This window comes from Phasianus colchicus, chromosome Z (assembly GCF_987193195.1).
Source record: "Phasianus colchicus chromosome Z, bPhaCol1.hap1.1, whole genome shotgun sequence".
NCBI lineage: Eukaryota > Metazoa > Chordata > Aves > Galliformes > Phasianidae > Phasianus > Phasianus colchicus.
Genome location: NC_143476.1, coordinates 47,351,579 through 47,377,186, shown reverse-complemented (window position 1 = coordinate 47,377,186; position 25,608 = coordinate 47,351,579). Strand labels below are relative to the sequence as shown.

General features: G+C 38.9%; 1 long non-coding RNA gene across 2 annotated transcripts in view; it reads left to right on the top strand.

Annotated features, from left to right (window-relative positions):
* Window positions 1–25,000, top strand: part of LOC149912952 (uncharacterized) — a 33,992-nt gene extending 8,992 nt beyond the window's left edge. The window contains exons 3-4 of one of the 2 annotated variants that reach the window (XR_016461433.1): window positions 24,295–24,423; window positions 24,526–25,000. This is a non-coding gene — a long non-coding RNA (uncharacterized LOC149912952). Of the gene's footprint in view, window positions 1–24,294 lie in introns of both variants that reach the window. The other variant, XR_016461432.1, reaches the window with a different exon arrangement.
* Window positions 25,001–25,608: the final 608 nt, after the last annotated feature.

Below are 25,608 nucleotides of genomic sequence, written 5' to 3'. Positions count from 1 at the left end.
CTTCCCAAAACCAGAATCTGAGAATGGATGTTTAGGTGATCAGTTATGTAAAAGAAATACTGTGTTAGAGAGGAAATGCATTTAAATGCCAGTCAAGAAATACCAATGGGGTTTCTCATTCTTTCTGTAGGAAGTTGGCAAAATTAATTAAAAAGTACCATCCAGTTTTCTTTCTTTGAAGGCATAAAATGAAAACTAAATTGAGATTCACAGATTTTTGACAATTCCTTGCAATCCTTTATTCTTGAATACATAGGAGCAATGTACTTAATTTTCTCAGACCCTCATGGAAAGTTAAGTTTCAGCAGTTGAGTTTTGCAGCTACTAGCCTCTTAGAAATGCAAAGTGATGGACATAAGGGGACATCTGCTGCTACTGAGCAGCAGTGCAGTGACAATACTGCTAGCTCATGCAAGAGTCTTCTAAGAAAGTGAAATTAACAGGGATCATTACACTTACCTTACATTTTATACAGACTCCAGGAAAGACTGGACAAAAGGGGCTTTTTACTTACTATCCTTTTCTTTTGGTTCTTTTTATTTTTATTTATTTATTTTTTAATTTTACTTGTTCCTTTTGTGTTTGTGGTAGGATAGGGGAATAGGAAGGCAAGATAGGGTAGCTGGAAGAACAGATTTTATTTCTTTATTTGTTTCCCTCGAGCTGTAAGAACCTCACCCACATGCTTCAGCAACTGGCTGAATTGATGGTTATGTTATTTACTATAGCTATTGCAGCTGTAAGCAATCTGCAAGTCTAGTGGTGGGAAGAACTTACATTGAACAGTGTGCCCTGGAAATTAATAAGAGCACCATGACTTTGCCAGTGGTCCCACCACAGCTGAGGTATGTTTAAAGTGTATATGAATTGCATGGGGCTGGTTAGTAGTCCTGAGATAGTCCTAGCAAATATGTGAATGGGTAAAAATAATACTGACAGACTTTTCTTAAATCCATTCAGTGTGGAAAGAGAAAAATTGTCAGTGTCATTTTAGACTAGGAACAATGATACTTCTCTGGAAAAACTATCTACTATTCCTGGGACTTCCCTTCGTTCATAGCTGCGTCACTTTCAGATAACACAGTTACATTAGTTCTCCTTGTGGAAAACCTGTACCATGGTGTCTGCCATTAGACAACTTCTGAAAGTTCTTTAGAAATTTATTTATTTATTTATTTATTTATTTATTTATTTATGAGAGATGTTTATTCACCATGAATGCTAAGAAAGTCCACTTCCTATCAGTCAGAGTAGTCCTATTAATAAGGGCATTTAGCCTAAAATTCAAGAGGTAAAGCAGATACTGAGAAAAAGAAGAATTAAAAATAATTGTGTTTCTCACATCTGCCCTCGGGATTTGTCAGATATCTTTTGACTTTCCAGTGTGAACAAATGTGCAGTGTATTAACTATTGTGACTGTGTCTCATATACTTTACTGACTCAAACCACAGGTAAATTAACTTTCCACATACTCTAAACACAAAACCAAACAACCAAACAGAAAACAAAAAAGTCCACAGCCAACAAAAAACAAACCAAACCAAGTGAAAGTGGTCTTCTCCATGGGAATTCTAAAGGAGTAGAAATGTGCTGAAATCAGAAGTCTCACTGTTTCAGAAAGCTTTCATGCCATGGTGATGGAGAAACAGAATGTATTGAGCAGTGAGTTTAATGTATAAAGAATAATTCATTCATTTCCCATTTTATTATCAAAATCATAGCAGTTGCCCCACAGACACTCGTTTAGCTGGTTTACACATTTGAATCTAAAAATTATCAGAGAGCATTCAAAGGAGGTGTTTCACCACAAAGATGGTGAAACACCTGGAGGAGAAAATATGTAAGGAGCAGCTGAGGTCCCCTGGTTTGTTCAGCCCAGAGCAGAGGAGGCTGAGAGGAGGCTTCATGGTGACCTACAGCCCCTCACAGAGAGCAGAGCAGAGTGCTGAGATCTGCTCTTTGGTGACAGCAACAGGACCTGAGGGTGCATGGAGCTGAATCAGAGGAGGGTCAGGTAGAGGTTAGGAAAGTGTTCTTCCCCAGAGGTCAGTGGGCATGGAACGGGCTTCCCAGGGCAGTGGGTCCAGAGCTACTGGAGTTCATGGAGTGTTTGGACATTGCTCTCAGATATAGGGTGTGAATTTTGGGTGCTCCTGTAGGGAACCAGGAGTTGAACTCAGTAATCCCTCAGGTTACTTTATGTGATTCCATGTTATAAACTGAAATTGATGGAATTGTTTTCTTGGCTTTCATTGCAGTTTTTGTTGGTTTTGTTGTTTATTTCAGCAGCAGGAAACTTGGGGGGAATTTTAAAATATTTTTCCTTTTGTCACTATTGATACACATTTTAGTCAAAGAATTTGTTAAAAATTTTACTGCGTGAGGAAAAGTGGGGAAGATAAATCCACTTGGCAAATTTCAGTTTTGGTAATGAGTAAGGGCCAGAATGAAAAGCAGGCTGTCATCTAATTCCAGGCCCAGTTTTAGAGTTAGACAGTCAAAACGGTTTTCCATTCAGATAAAGCATGAAACATGCTTTTTATTTTCTTATAAGAAGATAAACGTGAATGTCCTAAAGCTAAGAATGTCTCAAAGCCATTATCTTTTATCTTTGATGAAACTGCCAGATATTTTATATTATCAAGAGGGAGAGAGATCAAGCCAGAAGGAATTAATTGCTAACAACATAATCTCACAAGAAAAATACCATTCCTGTATCTGACACACTACCCTAAATTTTTCCCTCAGCTAGTAATCCATTTCTTGCCATCCTTTTGTGAGGCATACCTTCTTACCCTCAAGACCTTCCCGCCCTTTTTTGGTATTCACTCTTTCTGCTTTTTGTTTATTGATTCAGCCTCCTACTATTCATATGCATCTCTTAAAGACATCTTCCTCCTGAGATCAAAGCCTAGTTTGCATATCTGCATTCTAGCACATTAATTACTTTTCTCTTTGACCTTTTGCAAAACATTAACCAAGGATGTTTCAATAAATTTCTGCAGTTGACATCAGTTACATTGTTTTGCCTCTATCTTCTGAAGTCTTTTAAAGCTACGTGCAGTTCTGTAAGACCAAATACTACCCAAAAGCACTGGGTATTATTAATATTAATCTCACAGCTACTAGAAACTTCAACTGTAAAGCAGTCACTGTAAAATTTGGACTGGTTAGGGCCAGTCTTCTACAGTTGTACAAATATTTTAAGGTTATGCATATGCTTTTAAAAAACATCATGCATAAAAGGTGATATGAAATAATAATGTCACTTTATCAGAACATCTTGAGTAGAAGTGTTTTTAAGAAGTTGCTATTTCATACTGACATAGATAATTGCTTTATGCATACAGTTATTCTTGCACACTTGCTGAAAATATGCGTACAAATCAACCAAACCTAGGAAACAGCAGGTGCATTTGTTTCCTTACATCATTAACTGGAAATGGAAATTGACAGCTTGCTTCCTTATAGACAGGTTTCCTGTATCTACTTCTTCTTGTTAATCTCAGAATAAAATACTTTTGTTAGTACTTCACACAGAACTTTGGTGGACTTCAACAAGTACCCAGTCATGGAAATTAAAGGAAAAAAAAACCTCATTGCTTCCTCTGAACGCCTTGGCAGATGAGGTGCTTCATCTTCTGTCTGCATGGTGTTGGCAGACAGCATATTTGATGGTTACACAGCTGCAGCACTGTGACTGCTTCTATTATGCAGACCATTCTGCCCATTTCCCTTCCGTATTGTCAATTACATTCGCTGCTGTCAAATTGCTCCCTTACATTGCTAGCTTCTCAGGGTAAGGATTGGCTAGCTTTCAAATAGGGCTGTTGCCTAGTTACAGTGTAAGAAGAGCCAGTGTACAGCCAGAAACTACTGTGTGCTCCTGCAGTGCAAAAATAGCAAGGGGAAAGTGCTAAAGGATTAGCTATTTATAGGTGTTTTTACCAGCCAGAAGGTACGTAGGTTATGCAGCTGTGTGCATTTGCACTTCTGAATGAGTATATGTCCTCAAAATCCAGAGTCAGGTCTTTAGCTTATATAAACATTTCTCTATAGTGATTACAGAGAAATCTTACAAAAGCCTCTGGTTCTATCTTCCCAGGCTTGAGGGCTGGCAATAAAAAAAAAGCAGTGTATACTAAGAAGGTGATTGTCTTGAAAGACAATTTTATCTATCTAGTGTACTACCCTACTCCATCCCCGTTCTTTTTAACATTTCTTTTTCTAAAGTTTAAATGAGAAATTCACCAAATATCATACAAGTACAATGGTATAAACAGAACTCCAAATATCTCCCCTTTAGTTACATTCACTGTCTTATGACAGTAATTTTATTTTTAAACTATTTTGTTTTTAAAGTTTATTTATTTTTAATTTCTATTTATTTTAAAAATCCATTTTAAAAATAAATAGTATTTTAAAACTATTATTTAAACTAGATTTTATCCTGCCAGTATGCTTTCAAATGATGTGGGAGGCTATAGCAGAACGAATCATCATCTTCTTCGCTATGCCCTCAGATGAAAATGTCCATACAGCAGCTGCTGAACTTCTGCATATCAGAATTACCAGTTTGACATATCCTTTGTAGCCTGGCAGTTAATTTCTCAACCCAACTATGCATTTTAGCCGGGTATTGACACAAAGGTGTCATGGTCAAATCAGCCATTGTAGTTTAATTTATCAGTGTTCATAAGTTAACACCCACTTATGCATAAGTTACTAAATGAAGAGTAAAATAACTGAAAAGCTAGAAATGGTTTTGATACTCAGTCTTATCTAAACAGAAGAATGATTTCAGGACTTAATAATAAGGTTTATGTGTCTCCAAAGTGAAATGACTGTAAATAACATTATTCAATATATTTTCCCAGTCTTTCTTGAAATTTTTCTAAATAATATATGCAGGGAGAGAAGTAACTGGAAAGTGATTTAAATGATATAATGCTGTTGCTATCTTCTATTTCTAGGAGAAACTAAACTAGGAAGCTTAAAGGGGAAGTGTCTCTGACAAATAGCAATGTGCATCTGCACTGAGAGTTGACATTCTAGTCTTACAAGCTTTTAAGACTACTGATTTTAACCTGATAGAACCCTGCACAGTTCACAAGAACAGTAAATTACCTCATTTTTACCTGCCCTACCTTGAATGTATTTTATGACTGTATTACAAGAAATCAGTTCTGTACTGCCAGGGAATTGTGATAGATGAACCATCCAAAGAGACATTGAAGGCAAGGCTAGAGCAGGCCCTGGGCAACCTGATCTAACTGTGGATGTCTCTGTTAATTGCAGGGGAGCTGGACTAGATAACATTTAAGGATCCCTTCCATTTCTAGGGACTCTGTGATTCTATTCTATGACAAATGAACTAGAACAGTCAGATCTAAACAGAATCTCTTGGTTTCAGGTGGTCATTTTTTTTTTCAATTATTTTTTGTCTAGTTGCTTCCTCTTGCAAACCAGCAATGAATTGACTTTGTTTTGTCAGAACTAAGGGTTTTTTTTCTGTAAAATTACTGTGGTAAATTTTTGCCACTAGAAAGAAGATTTGCTCTCTACAAATCCTGTCCTCACCCAGAGATGTTGAAAAACTCAATTTATAACATTCTGTAAATAGTATCTTTCAAATGCAGTCACCTGGTAGTGTGCTTATATACCTGTTTTACAGTGGAACTTCACAATTCTTTTCATATTAATCTCATGTTCAGGAATGAACTGACTATTCATAGGCAAGAATCATGATCTTGTTTTAAGCATTCTACCCTGATAAGTGTTGTATGAGTCCTGAAGGCTGATCATCTCAAAATTATTTTATGTCCAACTCTTCTAATATGTTTCTGTCACTTACATCAACCTTTATTTACTTGGACATTCTGGACATTATAGTAAGCCATATTTAGAAGCAAGCTGAAAACACCTCTTGGCTTGGTTGAGGTAGTGTGATGTATGAACAATGAGAATGTGCTTTTGATTTATGCTTTCAAGTTTGCAAACATCTAAAAGGACAAAGACCTTTCAAATCCAGAGAAGGGAAGGTTAGAAACCTTCATTGTTGTCCATATACCCAAGAAAATTTAATACGTGGGATAGAATCCTATGCCCATTAAAATCAGTAGTAGCCATAATACTTAGATCAGTCTAGGGTCTGAATCAGTCCTTTAATAATAAGGACTATTTGCTGGGCAAATATCCTTTTTCCTATTGCATTCCTTTCTGGAGGACAATCAACAGTTGTCAAAAGTGGCATTAGAAAGTTTGAAGTATTCTTTTTGCTTCACTGGCACAGTATGGGGAAAAAGTGATGCTGAATAAGGTTGCAAACTGACACAGTCAATGTAATATCCAAGTTTCATACCCAGCTGTGTTGCATCTCTTTCATTACTTTAAACATGCAATAGGTACTCTTCTTTGTGCAGTTTGTTAACTAGGTAGGAGCACAGTTTGCAGTATCCTATGATCAAGCACAGCAGAATGTTTTCCAGAACTTCAACAATGATATTATCTTCTATTCAAGTATCTTCATTGGATTCCATCAATTCAAACCACTGATAAAGAAGGCAGTAGTGGTAGCTCTTTAAAAAGAACTTTATCACAGGCAGAAAATGTTTCAAACCTTGTAAACTCAGCCTTATACCTAAGAATCTAGATAGAGGATCTTACTTGTATTTGAATTGTAGAAGCTCATGATGAGTAGTTTGAATACTAAGAGCCATGAACAGTTCAAGTTTAAATTTTGGTCACCTAGAAGTTACGCAAGTGATTGTGGTACCTTCACTCCAATGGACAGCTAAACTCTAAACTCCACCAAAACCACTCTCTCACTCCCCATTCTCAAAGGAAGAGGATGAGAAAACATGAAGATAAAGGGCTCATGGATTGAGATAAAGTTGGGTATATCACTCACCAGTTAGCATCACAGACAAAACAGTCTCAGCACTGGGAGATTGCCTGTTAATAGCAGTCTAGAGCAGTGAGAAACTATGAAAATCTTCCCTTGCAAACCATCCTCTTCTACGTCCTCTCCTGAGAAGTGCAGAGGAATGGAAAATGGAGAATAGGTCAGTCCATAACACTTCATCTCTGCCACTCTTTCATGATCTCTCTGCCCCTACCACACTGTAAACTTTTCAAGTGCAGGATGCTGCACTTGGGTGGGGGCAATCCCAGGTACTTATACAAACTGGGGGAATATCTCCTTGAGAGCAGCCCTGTGGAGAAGGACTTGGGGTCCTGGCAGACAAGAACCTGGATATGAACCAGCAGTGTGCGCTTGCAGCCCAGAAGGCCAACTGTATCCTGGCTGCATTAAAAAAAGGGGTGGCCAGCAGGGAGAGGGAGGTGATTGTCCCCCTCTACTCAGCTCTTGTGAGGCCCCATCTGGAGTAATGCATCCAGGCTTGGGGCCTCCACCAGAAGAAGGACATGGAGCTCTTGGAATGAGTCCAGAAGAGGACCACTAAGATGATTAGAGGGCTGGAGCATCTCTCCTATGAGGAATGGTTGAGGAAACCGAGCTGTTTAGCTTGGAGAAGAGAAGGCTCATTGTGGCCTTCCAATACTTGAAGGGAGCATATAAACTATGGAGTGGTAATGGCTGTTGACGAGGGTGGATAGTGATTGGACGAGGGGGAATGGTTTTAAACTATGGCAGGGGAGATTAGGAAGTTACATATTAGGAGGAAGTTTTTCACGTAGAGTGTGGTGATGCACTGGAATAGATTGTCCAGAGAGGTTTTGGATGCCCCATCCCTGGATGCATTCAAGGCCAGGCTGGAATGTGGCTTTGGACAGCCTGGTCTAGTGGTGGGCAACCCTGCACATAGCAGGGGGCTTGAAACCAGATGATCATTGTGGTCCTTTTCAAGGGGGCTGGGAGGGCACAAGGAGCCTGGAAAGGGCAGAACCAGGACAGCTGACCTAAATCAGTCAAATGGATACACCATACCACTTGATATAACGTGAAAAAAACTTTAAAATCTGGGGGCAGTTGGCTGAGGGGGCAGCCACTTCCTGGGGAATGGCTGGGTATTGTGTGGCAGTTGATTATAGTTATCATTACTAATATTATTTTCCTTCTCCTTTTGTGTTTTCTATATACAAAGCTTTTATCTCAGCCTATTAGTTCTATTTTGTTTGTGTTCTCGATTCTTTCCCCCATCCCACTGGGAGATAGTGAACAGCTGCATGGTGCTGAAATGTGGGCTGGTTTCAAACACAACACCAAAAACAGAAGGTATGTGTCTCTGCTTCCCAAGAAGATGATGATTCTTGACTGCTGTACAATAAATAGAAACTAAATCAATTTTGTTTCAATATGATGGTTTACATGACGTCGAAGGAGTATTGTAAGCAGTGCTAAAGATAAGTAACAGAACAGAGTGGAAAGATCCAATTCTTTTCAGCAGTTCAGAAACAAAGTAAGAGATAATCATTGAATGTAGCTCGGTCTTGTATGTGGCATGCAATGAAATGATGACAGTTTTTTTTTAACCATCAAATGGTATGAACGGTATGTCTGCTTCATCATTCCATGTGTTGTTTTCTTCATTGTCATTTGTAAAATATCAAAGAAGTTTAAATATACTAACTGGTGTCAAAATTCTTTATCTAGTGATTTCTCCACCTGTTACTGGGACCTCATTGCTGAATAACCAGCACTCGTCTCCCTTTTTAATATCAGCTAAGGTTCAGTGAGGGGAGACATAGCCACCTCAAAATCTAACAGAAGAATTAATGGAGCAGCTTAGGTGGTGGTAGCTGGTCCTGTTACAGTTAGCCTTGGCTCTTAGATGCAGTCTATCCAGGTCCCTCTGTAGTGCCTTTCTCCCATCAGGCAGATCAACACTCCCTCCCAACTTGGTGTCATCTGCAAATTTACTGAGGGTGCACTCAATCCCCTTGTCAAGACAATTAATAAAGATGTTAAATAGAAGTGGTCCCAGTACCAAGCCCTGGGGGACACCACTGGTGACTGGCCACCAACTGCATTTAACTCCATTGACCACAACTCTTTGGGTCCGGCCATCTAGCCAGCATTTCATCCAGCAGAGTGTATGCCCATCCAAACCATGGGCAGCCAGCTTCTCCATGAGGACATTGTATGTATATATAATGCTTGTATGCTGGAAATTTCTAGGAATTTATCACAGCATTGACTTTGAACTTGTCCTGTAGGACATACAGTACACAATGTGAAACACTATGTTACAAGCCAACTGATAAGAGCACTTAAAGAAAGGTAAATTTTTTTCTTCATGGTCTATAATATTATCTTCAGTTACTGATGTTTAGATAATCTAGCCAAGATATCTTGTGATGTTTCTACTCCTAAAATGCCAAAAAGGAGAAGTATATTGGCAATACAATCTATTAGGATATATTAGTCAGGAAAATGTGTTGGAGATAACCAAATTTAATCATAATAGTTCAGCTTTACTTGATATGACTTACACAGATTCACTGGAGTGATTGAAGGCTGTCAGCTGGGTCAATCACTGGAGTGGCTGAAGACTGTCAGTCTTAGACCAGGAAGAATTGCAGTTTAAACTTTGCTAAGAAACCGACCTGTCTTTGCTAGCATTTTTCTGAAGGCTTTCAGCCTTAAACATAATGAACACTGAAGATAAATGTTGGGTACCAATAATGCAAGTATTTTATTATGGAACTGATGACATACTGCTTTGTTTGTTTTTTTATTTTTATTTTCTTTTACCTTAGGTAGATGTTAGATAGAAGAAGTCTCCATGTATATCATGCTTCTCTTAATTCCTGTGCAGCAGCCTGGAGTCAGGAGACTCAGTTTCTTGGCACAGCTGCATACTTGTGTCCGTTTCATTTCCCACTCAGAGAAATAACCATTGCTTAAGCTGGGTCTGAGAAGTCCTGGATTACGGTTTCTGTTTCAAGGTTCTGGGTTTGTTTTGCTATGTTTTGGTTTCTGATGTTTATCTTTTTTGTTTCTTTTCTGTTTCTTTTCTTTTTTGTTTTTTGTTTGTTTGTTTGTTTTGTTTTGTTTTGTTTTGTTGGAGGAAGTTGGTGATAAATGTGTGATTCAAAATCAAGTTTCAGTGTTAAACTGAAACCCTTCTGAAGAACAGAGTGAGCTTGAGGACATTTTAGAGCCTTGATGCAGAGAAACTAAGAACTGAGTTTCATGTCTCATCCAGGTTTTCAGTAGCTTGTCATCTGTTACAGAAAAACTACAGGATCATCCTTCATCCTCTAGCTTATTGCTTGGAGAAACTATCAGAAGTGAGGCTTTACTGCATTGTTAATCTGGAAGAATTCCTCTTTTCTTGGGTACCAAATATGTTTATCTTTTTGGCAGCCTTCCAACTACATTGGTGCTAAATTAGATCTTGTCTTGCAACAGCATTTAATTAGCCTCTGTCCCTTTGAGATTCTGATTAAAAATGGTGAGTAGGTCTGTTATCTATTTTGGCTTCTAAGTGATACATAGACCTGACAGAATACTCCATCAGAATACTGCAAAATTCAGACAGAAATCTGTGAAAACCTCTATTATTTTTGCAGTCTCACTGATTTCTAGTAACTTTACTAAAACTATAATAAAGCAAATATAATTATCTCACTCGTGAGCATCTTTTGTTCAGCTTGTACTGATGAGTCAAGCTCTTTTCCAGAATGAAATCAGGACTATTAGCTAAACCACATATGTCCTTTCCCATTAGGCAAGGCATAGTATTACAAGTACTGCTTAACTCACAATCCTCAATTTAAAATAGTGAAAAGAACAATGCTGTCTGTCTGTTACTTATACATCCTAGCCAAACCCATAGTGGGAGGCAGAAGGAAAGAGGAGTTACGCAGCTACCATGCTTACTCAGATTTCTCCACCATTTTTTTTGTTTGTTTGTTTGTTAGTTTGTTTGCTTAGCTCTGCTTAACAAAAACATACTGGAGAGGATAATTATTATAATAATTATTTTAGTTGCTAGTGTATAGCCGTGACTGGTGACTAGAAGCTTCATCTTTTCCTAAAGCTCTGAGGAGGTACTGGTGGAACATGGTGTAAGAAAATGTAAGTGATCAACTTTAGTGCTCACTTCTTGTCTATGTTTTGTGTACGCATTGGGTTTGCATGTGAAGTCACAGAATAATATTGCATACAAATAACAAATATTGACGTTTTCATTGTAACTACAGTGTAGAGGTAAAAACTGTAGATCTATGTCTACAGTGTTTTTGTTGTTGTTGTTTTGTTTGTTTGTTTTTCATTAAAGAGTCAAACAAATACTTTGTCATGTTGCAAAGCAGTTCAAAACATCTACAGGAAATTATAGAAAAAAGTCATGGTTTTTTTTTCCCATATATACATCATTTATTTCATAGAATCATAGAATCACTAAGGTTGGAAAAGACCTCCAAGATCATCCAGTCCAACTGTCCACCTATCACGAGTATTTTCCCACTAAACCATGTCCTTCAGTACAACACCAAAGTTTCCCATTAACACCCACCCAGGCAGCCCATTCCAGCTCCTGACTACTCTTCTGGAGAATATATTTTCCTAATAACCAACCTGAACCTCCCCTGGCACAACTTGAAGCCATTACCTCTTGTCCTGTCACTGGAGGGAGAAGAGGACAATCTCCACCTCACCACAATCTTCCTTCAGATATTTGCACAGAGTGAAAAGATCTCCCTTGAGCCTCCTCTCCTCCAGGCTAAATAATCCCAATTCTCTCAGCCACTCTTCATAAGATTTGTGCTGCAAACCATTCACCAGCTTTGTTGCCCTTCTCTGTACATGCTCCAGGGCTTCATTGTCTTTCTTGTAGTGAGGGGCCCAAAACTGAATGCAATATTCAAGATAAGACCTCACCAGACCTGAGTACAGAGGGATGATCAGTTTCCTCCTCCTCCTGGCAATGTTATTTCTCATACAAGCGAGGATGCAATTTACCCTCTTGGCCACACGCTACTAGCTCATGTTCAGCTGAGTATCAACTGACACTCCCAGGTCAGTTTCTCCCACACAGCCTTCCAGCCGCTCTGCCCCAGTCCTGTAGCATTGCCTGGGGTTGTTTTGGCCAAAGTACAGGACCCAGAACATGGTCTTGTTGAACTACAACCCACTGATTTCAACCCAGAGATCCAGCCTGTCGAGATCCTTCTGAAGGGCCTTCCTACCTTCAGGCAGATTGACTCTTCCTCCCAACTTGGTTACAACAGAGAACTTATTGAAGGCACGCTCAATTCCCTCATCCAGGTCATCAATAAAGATATTGAATAGGACAGGCCCCAGTACTGACCTCTGGGAAACACTACTTGTGCCTGATCACTAGCTGGATTTAATTCTACTCACCACCACTCTCTGGACCCAGCCCTTCAGCTAGTTCCTTACTCAGCAAAGAGTGTATCTGTTCAAGCCATGGGCTGCCAGTTTCTCTAGGAGAATATAATGGGAGACAGTGTCAAAGGTTTTGCTGAAGTCTAGGTAGACGATGTCAACAGCCTTTTCCTCATCCACCATGTGAGTCACTCAATCATAGAAGGTCAGTTTGGTCAAGCCTTTCCTGAATCCATGCTAGCTGGGCCTAATTAGAGCTGTCCCATACATGCCATGTGATCTCATTTACAATGATTTGGTTCCATAACTTTTCTGTCATCGAGCTCAGGCTGATCGGTCTGTTGTTTCCTGGACACTCCTTAAGACCATTCTTGTAGATAGGAGTCACACTGGCAAGCCTCCAATCCTCTAGGACCTCCCCAGTTGACCAAGAACACTGATAGGTGTTGGAAAATGGCTTGGCAATCACCGCTGTCAGCTCCTTTGGGTGGACCCCATCTTGTCTCACAGACCTGTGGCAGTCCAGGTGGAGTAGTAGGTTGCTGGCTGTCTTCACCTAAATCATGGGGAGTTTATTCTGCTTCCCATTCTAGACTTCTAGGTCAGGAAGTAGATTTTCCTGAAGATAACTGATCTGACTTTTATAGACCAATTTTACAGAAGGCATTGAGAACCACAGCATTTTCCTTATTTTCTGCAGTCTCATTCCCTGCTGCATCCAGTAAAGGCTGAAGATTCTCCATAGCTCCCCTCTTACTGTTAATACATCTGTTTTTTATTCTCTTTTACCACAGTGGCCAGGTGGAGTCCAAGCTTGGCTTTTGCCATTCTAATTTTCTCCCTGCATATCCTAATAATTTCTCTCCTCAGGTTACCCATCCCTTCTTCCACAGGAGATAATTCTCTTTTTCTCCTGGAGTTTCAGGAAAAACTCCCTCTTCATACTGGTATTCTTTCCCACCAGCTCATCTTACAGCACAGGGGGATAGACTTCCTTCTTGAGGAGCGTCAGCCTTCCTAGATCACTTTACCCTTCAGGACTGACTCTCAAGGAACCCTCCAGTGTTCTAGGCTGTTCACAGTCTGCCCTCCAGAAGACCAAAATAGCAGTTTTGCAGACCCTGACTTCACCAAGAACAGAGAACTCTACAATGTTGTGGTAGCTCTGCCCAAGAGAGCTTCTGACTTCCACATCTTCCACCGGTCCTTCTCAGTTTGTGAATAGCAGATCTAGCACTTGCTAAGACACCTCCCCTGGTAGGCTCCTTTACCAGCTGTGTCAAGATGTTATCTTCCACACACTCTAGACACCACCTAGACTTCTGTATTATATTTCAAGTATATATCAGGGAAGTTGAAGTCTGCCATGAGAACAAAGGCTAGCAATCACGCAACTTCCTCCAGCTGCTCATAGAATGCCTTGTCCATCTCTTCAGCTTGGTTAGGTGGTTTATAACAGACCCCCACCAGGATGTCAGCTATGTTGGTCTTCTTCCTGTTCCTTACCCATTGAGATTCAACCTTGTCATTCCCAGCCCTGAGTTTACCATCACAACACACTCTAATTTAGACAGCCATGCCACTGGTTCCTGCCTATCTCTTCTGAAGAGCTTATATCCATCCACTGCAGCACTCCAGTTGTGAGACCACTTCCACCATGTTTCCATAATACCTACTAATCACAGTTTGCCTGCCACATGATGGCTTCCAGCTCCTCCTGTTTGTTGCCCATGCTGTGTGCATTGGTGTAGATGCACTTTAGCTGAGCCCCTTGCCTCGCCACCGATCCTACCATCATTCTCCCAGGCTCATCTCCAGTGAGCCTCATTTTGTCCCCTTCCCCCTTCATACCTGCCAAAAAACTCAAAATTAAAGAAAGTCTAGCTTCAAATTTAAAAAAAAAAATAAAAAAATCTTTATTGATTCAAAACAACTTCTAGTTCATCAGAATGTATGTGCATCCTGTGGTTCCCTGTATAATCCTAAATACCAAATCATTTCCACTGATTCCCATTACTAAAAGGCTTATGTTTTCTGCTTTAACAGTATGTCATCAAATAACATATTTTCTGTAGTAATGTCTCATATTCAGTCTTTTACACTAATAGAAAAAAAATGCATGCTCTATGAATCTAGGTCCATGTATTTATAGGTCTGTACTTATATACATTTTCATATACATTCGGAACTACAATATGCAGGATATAGTGCATAAATATTGCATAATATCATTTCTTTGAAACAAGCTCTATAACATGGTATATAAACACTGCTGGCATTCTGCAGTATTCTTATGGAATATTTTCTCCTTTATGCTAATAGATTGAACAGTGGAAGGGTAGAGTCTCTCTTCCAGTTGTTTTTTGAGTATGTTCACCTGCCCAGAAAAACTGCTAATAAACTTTTTTTAGTAGAATGCAATATTTTCATACAAGGCCTCCATTTTCACAGTAGAGAAAGTAATGTTGATTTCAGTTATCTTACTTGAAATTTTGAAATGTTTATGTCAGGAACTAGTTCCTGTAAGTCATTTCAAGTCATCTTTAAAACCACCAGTTAATTTAAACATACGTACACTCTGTGACCTCCCAGTCTCTTCAATAGTCTTCTCAGGACTCCGCAGAAGATGTGACTAAACTTACCCTGCAGTTTGTCTTAGGCAAAACTTTTAATTAACTAATGAGCTTCACATATGTTAGAACTATGACAATGGAATTAATTTTTATTATACAGGTATGCTAATTAATAGTTCTATTTAAATGAAAATTAGCAATTATTTTGACCATCACACAAAAGCAATTCTAAAAGGTGTTGTGATGTAGAACCTGACCAGAAGTAAACTTTTGACATATAATTTACTGCTACTGACCTGAAGCCATAGCTCATTTCTACTTTCTGTTTCTAGAATTAGATGTTTTTCTTAAATAATTAATAATAATTTACTGTAAGCAATTAATTAAGTGGTTAAATGAATATTAAGAATAAATAATTAATAGAATACAACATAAATATTTCAGAATAATCAATATTAAAGAAGAAAAGAAAGCCAAAGCAAAAGAAAAAATAAAAACACCCCACCACCCCACTCTGAAAACCCTACAAAAAACAGTATCCCTGAAAATCACATTAGAAGGAGGAAATAAAAGTATAAGATCTTACAGCAGCTTGTGGTCACTGATGGGCCATTTAAATGCTAAACCATATTTATTTTAACTAGATTTGCTCATGTCCCACCAATACTGGATTCTGTTCCTACAGTGCATCTCTTTCTTTCCTCAGGTGTGACAGAGGTAACATTGCTCCAAGGTAAATGCTGTGTTTGTCAAGCAACTTAAAAAAAGATATTTAATGTACTTGCGTATTATAGGATATTTTGTAGAGGATATGAACTCACTGTTCTATTATGAATATTTTTTTCTTCCTGCACCTTGGGGCGGGCTAAGTAGTTAATTTTATACCTAATTCTAAGCAAAAATCCATTTCTGCATCTAAGATCTGTACCTTGTAAAATCTATGCATAATGAAATGATGAAATAATGCCTGCCTCTTATGCAACTTTGTACTGTAAAATTTGTAAATCTCCCAAGAAATAGTTTCTGTGAAAAAAAAAACCATAATTCCTAAAACAATAATTAGGTAAGGGAATACTTTGTATGGTTAGTGTTCTGTAGAGACAGATATAAATCAGATATAGATCTCATGTTACATTAGTAAAGTTTTTCTCTTCCAGAAACATGAGAGTTTATTTTGCGTTGTAATTGTACTGATAAAATGTAAGTTTTACCACAGTTTTACAGTTAAATGTTTAAGACAGATACACCCACATGTGGTTACCTATTTTTAAGAAGTATTGCTGAGATGCTGTGCTTCTGACTGACATCAGTTTCCAGCTGTTCTAAAGGGCAGGGCTCATTCATAACTTAGATAGGGTCAATATGGTTTTGTCTCAACATTGCATAGGATACCATATCAGCTGCATCCTTCAATTTTTACTCTCAGCTTTTCAGTCTTCAGTAATTCGCATCTTGTTTTGTTGAGACCACAGGTTCAAGTGGGATGTTTTAATTTTGACTTAATTAGACCTTCTTTTTACCTCACTTTACTTTTTCTACAAGTGTCTCTTGGCTCTCCAAGAGCAAACTAGGCAGCTGACTACTGTCTTCCCTAGCTAAATGGTCTAACATAGAATGTGGAGGCAAAGGGCAATTTTAGCTGCTGTTTCCATACCACTATTCCATGTTAATAGCCAGCAGATCTCTCTGCTAGTCTGACAATCCAGGAGCAAATGTCTGTTAGAATCTGCAGAGGTTTTTTCTCAATAGAAGAGAGTAACACCTGTGGAGGTCAAATTGTACATTCCTTACACTTGGATAATTAATACAAACCATATTTTGTATGCATTCCTGAGTTTATCTCCTTCACTTTTCCTTTACTTGACAATAGAACTGTGCAAATGGTATTGCTCAGTGTGGAAACTACATTATTACTTGGCATTCAAAAGGTAAATGATTTCCTTAGTACTTTCACAGTGTGTTTAGCACAGAAAGCAATATAAGGAGTAGAAGAGGTAAAGAATCTTGAACCACACTTTAAATTAACTGAACAATGCAGCCAGTAGCTAATAAATGAATCCTGAATCAATTTGTAGCAAGAGAATCCCTGTCCAGATCATGGCTCTCCTCCTGTTCTGCTTGTGTCACTAACCATTCTCAGTACTGCTCAGGAAACAACTAACTGCTCATAAGAGCAACATCACTTATTTTCTACAGAATACTTGTGTGATGGGGAGGGCCAACCTTACACTGAAAACAGTGAAACTTGCCTGTGCGTACAAAGGAAAATTGCATATTTAAGAAGCTTTTGCTTTTTAGAAAAAAAAAAAAAGAAAAAAGAAAAAAGAAAAAAAAAGAAAAAGAACCCCTAAATCCAGCCTCCTCACCTCTCTTTCATTAAATTCAGTTTCCACTAAACTTTTAATAACTGTGGTGTTTTAGCACATGGAGTGTTATGCACATAATGCACTTCTGCTGGCAAGTGTGAGCTCATGATTCACATTGATGTCTTGCTTTTTAATAAATAAGATGCTGAAGTCCTTGTGCAATGCTAGCGAATTGGACTGACATCTAGTTTTTAGACAATACATCTGAAAAAGTAAAAAACTGAAAACAGTGCAGTATTCTTATATGCCTCACTAAGTTTTATTGTTTTAGATATAGTTCTCAGGAACATGTAAACGGATTGCTTTGCTCTAGAAGAAAATTTATTGCCATTATAGGGGGTAATAAATTGATTCATATCTTTCTCAGTCTGACTGGGAGAGGAAAAAATAAAACTCTTTACAGGAAATAATTTGTTACTACAAATTCTCATAAAGTAGTAGTTTAGAAATTAGGCAGTCTCACAGGAAATTTGAAGCAAAAGAGGCTGACTGCTTGAAATGTATATTTTGCAATAAGACACTGTCTGCCTTTCCTGACATTTAGTAAATGGGGAATCATGCCAAGGCATTCATTTCTCACACCATATACAGTATACACTGACAAAAATTTAGAAACTATCTATTCTTTATAATGCACATCCACTTGGTGTGATGGAGCTTCACATTTCCCATGAATGATCTTAGGCCTTACAGCCAGAAGATAACTGACTGCTGCATTGTTACGGATTACTTTCAATAATAAGCACTTTGGCAAGTTAGAAAGTACTTCCATTGACTATAGTAAGCCTTTATTTGTGGACAGTGAGTTTTTCAGAAAGAACAAATATATTTTTCAGACAGTCAGAGCACAGAATTTTTAGTCAGGAAAGAAATTCCCATCGATCCAAATGCAGGGCACTTAGAATAATAGAATCACCCAGGCTGGAAAAGATCTCCAAGATCATCCAGTTCAGTTGTCTACCTACCACTAAACTCTCCTAATAGACCATGTTCCTCAGTACAACATCTAAATGTTTCTTGAATGCCTCCAGATATGGTGACTTCACCACATCTGTGGGCAGCCCTCTCCAGCTTCTGACCACTCTTTAGGAGAAGTTTTTCCTAACTTCCAACCTGAATCTCCCTTGGCACAACTTGATGCTATTCACACTGATCCTATGATTAGATATGTGGGAGAAGAGGCTGATTGAAACGTCGCCACAACCTTCCTTCAGATAGTAGTACAGTGATAAGATCTCCCTTGAGCCTCTTCTCCAGACTAAATAATCCAAGTTCCCTCAGCTGATCCTCATAAGACTTGCACTCCAGACCCCTCACCAGCTTTGTTGCCCTCCTGTGGACAAGCTCCAGGGCCTCAATGTCTTTCTTGTAGTGAGGGGCCCAAAACAAATCACAGTACTCTAAATGTGGCCTCAGCACCGCTGAGTACAGGGAGATGATCGCTTACTTCCCTTCTCCTGTTTTTCAGTACAAGCAAGGATGCTACTGACCTTGGCCACGTGGGCACACTGCTGGCTCATGTTTAGCTGAGCATCTACCAACATCTCCAGGTCCATTTCTTCTACAGTCTTCCAGACACTCTGCCCCAAGCCAGCATTCCCTGGGGTTGTTGAGGTCAAAGTGCAGGACAGGATGAGTCTGATATGTGGATACTTCATTCAATTGTTTGCTTTAACAGATTAGTCGATATAAATCAGTGCAAGCAATTGTTCCATGAACTGCCAAGAGATGTAAACATTGAAAGGAGAGGAATAATGGAAAAGAGATGTGACAGAGAAAACCTACAGAAGACCTACAGCCTGAAAGAATGAAAAGAATAACACTGACTTGAAAATTTTTCTAAAGAGCTTAATTTAAATGTGAGACTGCTTGCTAGAAAAGACCATATTACTCAAGAGAAAAGACTTCCACAGATACATTTTTCTTATGGTTATACTACTGCTATTCTATGATTCTCTGATTTAAATGAAATTTACATTAGTTTAACTTAAGTAGATGTACATATCCCTGATTAATCTGATCGATCACCAGCTGCAACTTTAGTATGATTAAACATTCCATCAATAACCTCTGACATCCGTCCTTTGCTTCAGTGTGAGCCCAACTTATGAACGAGAAAGGTACTGATGACTGAATGGGATTTAATTTAAAAATATCCAATAAGGAGTGGACATTTGCAAACACAAAAAAGTATTGTGAAATACATGAACAAAGCTGAGTACAAGTTATTTGCAACTTTCTGAAATACAAGGGGCTTATGAATTTTGAGGTGTGAGGGGAAAAGGTGAAGAAGGAAGGTCTTTTATTGGCATATACCCTGCCATAAGCCCAATGCTACAACATTTCCGTTCCCGTTAGGGGTTCTTGGAGGGGATGAGAATGAAGAAAAGCAGCATGTGACCAGTCTAAGTCTTGAGCATATGAAGAATATTCTACCTTAGTCATTTTCTGGGTAGCCACAAGGCAGAAAATAGAGGAAACTGCTCTAATCAATAATGTATTGAGAGAAAAATACATAACTTTCAGTTTGCTCATAATGACAATTCTAAAACCTCTTTTCTTTGTCTTTCTGTTTTGATCTCTGGACCCATTATCTCTGGTTGGTTTGGTTCTGAGTGTGTTATACAATAAACTAAGACTAATTGTACTGGATGAATTCTACCATAAAGGAAAGTAAACACTTGTAATTTTTAAGATACACTTGTCTTCTTGTAAGATTTCTAGAGCCTTAAATTGCAGTTATTTGGAAATAAGTTGTAGATTAAAATGGCTGTCTAAATAGCCAGTTCTTGAGCCAGGTTTCATCTTAGTCATTAGCTGAGCATTGGAGAAGCCAAGCATATTTCATGGTGGTTATTTCAAGAAATCTTGCAGTTCAATTCAGAAATAAGAAACAGAAGACTAATGCTGAGAAATCTAAGAAGCTATGAAAAATCTGCTACCTTGAGCCCATTTTGGACAAGGGAGTGTTATTAAATAGGTTTCTTCCACAGTAATGAGGGCTTTATATCATTATAAATGATTTGTACATCACTATGATTTTACATAATAGGTGCAACATTCTTCACTGTTCTTCAGTTAACTCATGTTGCTGCTCTCTTTTCTTAATGGTTAAAACACTTCTAGCAAAACCACTTCACAGCAAGAAATACATTTTGTAAAATAAGGCAATTTGAAATTAATTTTGCCAAATTTTATCAACTAAACTTCAGCTTTTGTGCTTGTAGTGTTACCTAGTAATGCAGGCAGCGAGAATGTGGCTGCAACCAATTTAACCACATCTTTCAGGTTTATTCTACCTTATCCATCCATGTGCAGGCAGAGTGATTTTCTCCTTTCCAAAGGGCACAGTGTTTTCTAGAATCTGAAGCAACAATCGAGCAATATCCTATCTAATAGCTTTAAAAAGGAGTCCAAATGAAACCTAATGCATATCAGAGCAGGCACTGGACTGCAAGCACATCCACACACTCCCAGGTTGCCACACTTCACCTTAACTGCTGGTGGTGTACTGCAGCATTCCTGGGCAGGACACAATACTGATTTACAGTGGAAACATTCTGGGACATAATTGCTTTATATCAAATATCTTAAAAATTATGGAGCGTGGGTTTTAAGGGTACACAGAGAGCAGAAAATCCAACCAAATATGTGTGCATGTTTTCAGCCCTTAATTGTAGAACAAGATGGAATAATCTGAATATATCACATGCTGCAGTGTTTGATAATGCTTTTGATTCTCTGCTTTCGTCAGTCAGTTCCTTTCACAGCAAGGTTTTTTTTCACATATGGAAGACATGCACTGTGATGCTGCCTTTGTGATTTTTGACAATGGACTGTAAAATCCACCTGTATGCAAGCTACAAGTAAATATATCTGTAAATATTTAGCAATAATATTTCAGCTTAAGGAGGAGCCTGAGATAAGGTGACCACATTATACCCAGAGAAAACAGTGTAATGCCAATTCTGAGGATTTTGCATGTGTGTCTGGCTCTAGAATCCGATCCTTTAACAGAAACTGATGTGAACTCAGCTCAGGTGGATAGGCACTGATACTGGGTACCACCCTGTAACCAACTGAGTAGGCTGAGCAAACTCTGTTCTCCTGAACATGATGTCCAAATTACAAATCCCACAAAATATTTGGTCAGAATGGCTGAAGACTTAATGAACCATGAAAGTTAATGTAACCTCAGCCATAGTAATGAAAATGCTGTTGCACAGTTGTGCATTACATAACAGTAAGTCAGGGGTGGGAGTTTTGTTTGAACTAGTTTTGTTTTAGTTTTCACCTTTCTTGTTTTATGAAAGATGAATTTTTCCAAGCAGTTGAGAAGAATCAGGGGCAAAGATTAGATTCATAGAATCATAGAATGGTTTGGATTGGAAGTGACCTTTAAATCATCTAGTCCAAACCCCCCTGCTATAGGTGGGGATACCTCCCACTAGACCAGGTTGCTCAAAGCCCCATCCACTCTGACCTTGAATGCATCCAGGGAGGGGGCATTCACAGCCTCTATGGGCAGCATGTTCCAGAGTTTCACCACCCTCACAGTAAAGAAATTCTCCTAATAGCTAATCTAAATCTACCCTCTTCCAATTTCCCATTTCCCCTCATCCTGTTGTTACTTGCCTTTACAAGAAGTCCCTCCCCAGCTTTCTGGTAATCCCTTTCAGGTACTGGAAGGCTACTCTAATGTCTCCTCAGGGCCTTCTCTTCTCCAGGCTGAAGACCCCCAGCTCTCTCAGCCTGAAGGGGAGATGCTTCAATCCTCTGATATCTTTATGGCCCTCTGGACCCTCTGCAACAACTCCAACATGTCCTTCTTGTGTTGGGGGCTCTAAGACAGTAAGCATTCATTCAAAAATGAATCTAAGCTGGTAAAATGCACACACAAAAGGAGGGGTATACTACATGGGTGCTAAGAAAACAAATGTTCTCTCTGTGCACTACTTGGAGTACTGCAGTTTTGCATCAATCTGTAGTACAGGAAAGAATAATCAGAGCCGTATCCTGGAGCCAAATGCACCGTGATGCTCATGCCCAGTACACAGATAATTTGCTCCATCATGTATGGAGGGTCTCTACAGTTTTCCTGAATGAGAGCTATTAAACTGACTTCATTAACTCTCCAAGTGACTCCTTCCCCCTACATAGAGTTATATCCTCTAACATAAATCTTCCTGGTGAAAAAAAATGCAGATAATTCATTAGGTTGAACTCACTAACTACCCTGTTCTTCCACACAGCAAGCAAATGAGGATCACAAGGATGAACTTTTTGCCTTGCTCTCTGTAGCTGCAGTCAGCTGAACAGTACCATGCCTGACCACTTTTTTCCCAGCTCAATCAGTCCTTTGACTTATAATGTTACATTCTGGTACTAACAGTGAATTATTTTAACTGGAATGAAAGTCAGCACTGCTGATGCCAGTGCTGCCAGAACAAAGAATAAACAAGGGGCACTGAGAGCAAGGAGTCATCCTTGGGAGATCAGTAAATAGTAAAGACAGGAAGCTGCGGTCATGACGGCAAGTTCTGAGTCTTGTGCTGTGCAAAAGCAGAAGCTACAGCTGTATGGAAACACAGAGTTAAAATTCCCAACGAGATACAGCATGGAGATTTGCCTCTCAGCACCTCTCCTCTGCATCTGCTCTCAAGCTTTAAGCAGCCAGGTGCATCATGGAGTGGCCAAGGCCACCAAAGCCATAATCAGGGACAAGAATGACAATATCACTCAGGAACTTGTTCAATCTTCATATATTTACAAAATTTAAAACATGTTCCCCACAAATCTGTTGCAAGTAGACCACTGCTGTTTGTTTCTGGTGAGCAATACTGCCATTATTCCAGCAGAGGGAAATCTGGAGACACTATGAAAGCCTGTTAATTTACAGAAGTATAAACAACTTCTTGTCATGAATGTACTGGAATTAGTCAAGGCCTTACTGGCTGCAGACAGTGATTAACAGATGCTGTTGTTCGCTGTGCATTAGGAGATGTTTGGTTTTGAGCAGAACTCCCAATAATAAGACCAGAAGTGTTAAACACATTACTGGTGTCACTAAATTTTCTACAAAAATTCAGCTCATTTTATTAAAATTTTACATGCTAGATAGAAACAAGAGCTATTGCTTGTTTTGTTTTTCTTTTCTTTTTAGATACAGTATGCGTGTCAAAAATATTTGCTCTTCACCATAAAAAAACAAAGCAGGTACACTTTATTATATTAAAAACATCAGGCTGTACTGTAAAATATACATTATTTAATTAAAACTCTTCTGATGCTTAGCACAATGATCTGCCTACGCTACATGTCCTTTGCAGTAACAAGCAGAAAAGTTAGAAAACAACCACAGCATACACCCAGTTAAACTGGGAAGGCTGCATTTGGCAATGGTAATGCAATTTGTTGTTTTTATTTACATGTCCTTATTTATCTTGCACTCCTCCTTTGCAAAAACAAGTCACACCAATATAATGGGACCTCTGTAAGGCGATTCCACTCACCTACCACATCACATTGGTCAGTGACAGTAACTGCAGATGCCTGCACAATGCCTAACTGACAGAAGTTAGTGAGGTGTAAAGCCAGTAATATAAAAGCCAGAGATTCCTGATGACAGTGAGGAAGAATAAACCCTTCATTAGTATTATGGCATGCAAAGGAGGTTAGAGCAGATATCTCACTACAAGGTGGCTTAATGTTGTAAAGGGATGAATAACACTGATAGTTACTCAGCACCAAATCAGAATTCTTCTGAAGTGATGGGAAACACAGTATCTGCAGAAGGAAACAACCACAGGTTCCTACCCCATTTACTGAGCTGCTCTCCTTGGCTTGCTTGCAAGCTCTTTCCACAGAATTGTAGTTCAGAATTTGAAATATAATTTTAATATTGCTATTACTGAAAAAAAAAAAAAAAGTGAAAAATGAAACCTACAATTATGCTGCTCCTCAAGGCCCAAAGACACTGACTCACCTCCTCAAGGAACAGTGGCTCTCACAATTGATTTATCTTCCTCCCTTTAGCCTTCACCTGGGACTACTGTCTGCAACCCAGAAGGAGAGCCAACAGTAGCATGGATCTGCTCCTTATTCTTCTCACTTCATAATATAAGCTGAAGTCATCAGCTTACACATGTCACACTAGAAGCAGTGGTATGTTTTCAATTCTGCTATCTCCACTGTAAAAGATGGGTGTCCTTGGATATTATATTAACTGCCACTTTTTTTTTTTTCTTCTTTTTCTTTTTTGTGTAGTTATTTTTAACCTCCATTAGTTCCTTGGTCTGGTTAACCTGTGGCATTAGAAGCATTTTCACATAATGGCAGCTACTGGAACCAAAGGAGAAGATGGCAGGGGAAGTGGACGGACGACAAGCTTTGCTGCCAGCAGGTGCAGCAGAGCCATAACCAGCAGTGGGGCAGGGACAGGGATGGCTGTGTGAAACAGGAACTGCTTCTGAATCATGAGCATGGTTCAGTAATGCTTCTCTATTCGTTGTGCAAAGTCCATCATTTGTCTGAGGGATGAACAAACTCAGCTGTCTACAGCAATGTGCATGCAATCAGCTTTTCTGTAAAATACCCCATTCATCTTCCTTGCCCTGTTCACAAATGCCTTCTCAGATGTTAAATGGCTTCCATTTATACTGAACTCAGAAGCTGTGCCTCTATCAGCACCTTCTTTAGGATTTCTATGTTAAAGTCCCGGTCATCAGTATATAAACCTGAAAATATAGATGGAAAAAAAAAAAACACTGAAATGTCATTGCCATTTATAAAAATAAAGCAATTCCATTTTTCAAATCATCTGAATTTCTGTCCTGTAATGTTGAGGTGATTTCAACTTCCTAAGCAGTTTAACTTCGCTCCTGAGACATTGAGCCCTGGCTGGTACAGCAAAAGTATGCAGAGTCCTTTGCCAACCAAGAACTTGCAACCCATTTATCTGGGAGCTGTGGCTATAAACTAAATGCTAAGGTGCCCTTACACATTCACCCTTTTCCTGGGGCCTGTTTTTCAACCTGCAGAGATCATGGTATATTATCGAAGGTAAACACAACTCACAGCTTTGCATGTGTGTCAAGTAGATGCACTGCCCTTTTTTAAATTGCTGCACTGGTCATGTAGGTGAAAGTGCTCACAACAAAATGTCCTGTTTCTGCATCACTGAGAATATTTAGCTATTACATTATCCCTAAGAGGAAATTCAGGGGGTAAGGAGAATTTTTACATCTACTGGGGAAGCCCTTGTTATGCTAACACGTAGCATCAGTTCCTTTTGTTGGCACTGGAATGTTCGTAGGACCATAGACACTGCCTTGCTCTGCTGTCAAAAGA